This window comes from Oncorhynchus keta, unplaced genomic scaffold (assembly GCF_023373465.1).
Source record: "Oncorhynchus keta strain PuntledgeMale-10-30-2019 unplaced genomic scaffold, Oket_V2 Un_contig_14357_pilon_pilon, whole genome shotgun sequence".
Classification (NCBI taxonomy): Eukaryota; Metazoa; Chordata; class Actinopteri; order Salmoniformes; family Salmonidae; genus Oncorhynchus; species Oncorhynchus keta.
The window spans coordinates 19,569-22,500 of record NW_026278696.1 but is presented as its reverse complement, the minus strand read 5'-3'; the positions used below and the strand labels follow the sequence as shown (position 1 = coordinate 22,500).

The following is a 2,932-nucleotide window of genomic DNA, read 5'->3' as shown; positions in this document are numbered from 1 at the left end:
GGACAAAACCAACCTAGAACGCCCACAGACAGACTTCAGTGTTCCTGGTCATTTCCTATTGAAGACTTTCATTGTTCCTGTTATGAATGTTTAGTCTCCTCACCTTGCAGGCCGGTGCAGAGTCACATGTCGAGTCACAATTAAGGTCAGTGTGTTGACATGAGTAGAGGTTCAACCAGTATTCACTAGTAGACACGGATCACATCAGGGGCTGGATTCAATCTGTTTCGCTGAAGTTCAGTCTGCATTCACGGTAAGTGCTACTTATGTCAGCTCAGTAGGAACTGAACTTTAACCTCTAAACGGCTAAGCCTTTGGGGGTAGGATCATTTACCTATTTGATTTTCAATTGTAAAACCACTGTATCGTATCAAAAAATAATATTGAATTTTTTATTGACAAAATATTTCAATTTGTCCTGTACTACTATAGGAACATATTGAAGAACACATTCACACATGTCAAACCAGACAGTCACAAAATACATCAGAAGGAATAGGATTTAAGTGTCTGTGCCGTATCTAGGAAAGCTCAGGAAATATTTGTTAAAAAAAAAAAAAATGTACCTTTCTGGGTGACTTGGGAACAAATTCATATAGAAATGTAGTTATAGATCTGTCATTGTCGTTGAAAGCAAGTCTAAGAAGCTGTAGATATGTTCTATGTGTGCTATTGCAGTGCTTCCGGTTCTTGAAGTTTAGTTTTTGCGTCTTTTACTTTCGGTTTTGTACACCAGCTGAAAATACAATATTTTTGGTAAAACATATTTCACAGCCTTTTGGATGGTACACGAGAATCTTGTCGGGCTGTATCACCGTCTGATACAGCAACTGCTCCGCCCACAACCTTAAGGCTCTCCAGAGGGTAGTGAGGTCTGCTCCGACCACAACCGTGAGGCTCTCCAGAGGGTAGTGAGGTCTGCTCCGACCACAACCGTAAGGCTCTCCAGAGGGTAGTGAGGTCTGCTCCGCCCACAACCGTAAGGCTCTCCAGAGGGTAGTGAGGTCTGCTCCGCCCACAACCGTAAGGCTCTCCAGAGGGTAGTGAGGTCTGCTCCGCCCACAACCTTAAGGCTCTCCAGAGGGTAGTGAGGTCTGCTCCACCCACAACCGTAAGGCTCTCCAGAGGGTAGTGAGGTCTGCTCCGCCCACAACCGTAAGGCTCTCCAGAGGGTAGTGAGGTCTGCTCCGCCCACAACCTTATGGCTCTCCAGAGGGTAGTGAGGTCTGCTCCGCCCACAACCGTAAGGCTCTCCAGAGGGTAGTGAGGTCTGCTCCGCCCACAACTGTAAGGCTCTCCAGAGGGTAGTGAGGTCTGCACCGACCACAACCGTAAGGCTCTCCAGAGGGTAGTGAGGTCTGCTCCGCCCACAACCGTAAGGCTCTCCAGAGGGTAGTGAGGTCTGCTCCACCCACAACCTTAAGGCTCTCCAGAGGGTAGTGAGGTCTGCTCCGACCACAACCGTGAGGCTCTCCAGAGGGTAGTGAGGTCTGCTCCGCCCACAACCTTAAGGCTCTCCAGAGGGTAGTGAGGTCTGCTCCGACTACAACCTTAAGGCTCTCCAGAGGGTAGTGAGGTCTGCTCCGCCCACAACCGTAAGGCTCTCCAGAGGGTAGTGAGGTCTGCTCCACCCACAACCTTAAGGCTCTCCAGAGGGTAGTGAGGTCTGCTCCGACCACAACCGTGAGGCTCTCCAGAGGGTAGTGAGGTCTGCTCCGACCACAACCGTAAGGCTCTCCAGAGGGTAGTGAGGTCTGCTCCACCCACAACCGTAAGGCTCTCCAGAGGGTAGTGAGGTCTGCTCCGCCCACAACCGTAAGGCTCTCCAGAGGGTAGTGAGGTCTGCTCCGCCCACAACCGTAAGGCTCTCCAGAGGGTAGTGAGGTCTGCTCCGACCACAACCGTAAGGCTCTCCAGAGGGTAGTGAGGTCTGCTCCGACCACAACCGTGAGGCTCTCCAGAGGGTAGTGAGGTCTGCTCCGCCCACAACCGTAAGGCTCTCCAGAGGGTAGTGAGGTCTGCTCCACCCACAACCGTAAGGCTCTCCAGAGGGTAGTGAGGTCTGCTCCGCCCACAACCGTAAGGCTCTCCAGAGGGTAGTGAGGTCTGCTCCGCCCACAACCTTAAGGCTCTCCAGAGGGTAGTGAGGTCTGCTCCGCCCACAACCGTAAGGCTCTCCAGAGGGTAGTGAGGTCTGCTCCGCCCACAACCGTAAGGCTCTCCAGAGGGTAGTGAGGTCTGCTCCGACCACAACCGTAAGGCTCTCCAGAGGGTAGTGAGGTCTGCTCCGCCCACAACCGTAAGGCTCTCCAGAGGGTAGTGAGGTCTGCTCCGCCCACAACCTTAAGGCTCTCCAGAGGGTAGTGAGGTCTGCACAACGCATCACCGGGGGCAAACGACCTGCCCTCCAGGACACCTACACCACCCGATGTCACAGGAAGGTCATAAAGATCATCAAGGACATCAACCACCCGAGTCACTGCCTGTTCACCCCGCTATCATCCAGAAGGCGAGGTCAGAACAGGTGCATCAAAGCTGGGACCGAGAGACTGAAAAACAGCTTCTATCTCAAGGCCATCAGACTGTTAAACAGCCACCACTAACATTGAGTGGCTGCTGCCAACATAATGACTCAATCTCCAGCCACTTTAATAATTAAACATTGAATGTAATAAATGTATCACTAGTTACTTTAAATAATGCCACTTTATATAGTGTTTACATACCCTACATTACTCATCTCATATGTATATACTGTATTCTATACCATCTACTGCATCATGTTTACATACCCTACATTACTCATCTCATATGTATATACTGTAATCTATACCATCGACTGCATCTTGCCTATGACGTTCGGGCATCACTCATTCGTATATTTATATGTACATATTCTCATTCATTCCTTTACACTTGTGTGTATAAGGTC

At 50.2% G+C, this 2,932-nt stretch overlaps 1 long non-coding RNA gene across 4 annotated transcripts; it reads left to right on the top strand.

The window, feature by feature from the left end:
• Positions 1-909: 909 nt before the first annotated feature.
• On the top strand, positions 910-2,363 carry LOC127918510 (uncharacterized). 4 transcript variants are annotated; one of them, XR_008100293.1, is made up of 6 exons: positions 910-1,268; positions 1,313-1,400; positions 1,445-1,620; positions 1,665-1,708; positions 1,797-1,972; positions 2,105-2,363. It is a non-coding gene; the product is annotated as an uncharacterized LOC127918510 (long non-coding RNA). The 4 variants fall into 4 exon arrangements; XR_008100292.1 differs by lacking the exons at positions 1,313-1,400; positions 1,665-1,708 and having other exon boundaries at positions 910-1,048; XR_008100291.1 differs by lacking the exons at positions 1,313-1,400; positions 1,665-1,708.
• The last annotated feature ends 569 nt before the right edge of the window (positions 2,364-2,932 follow it).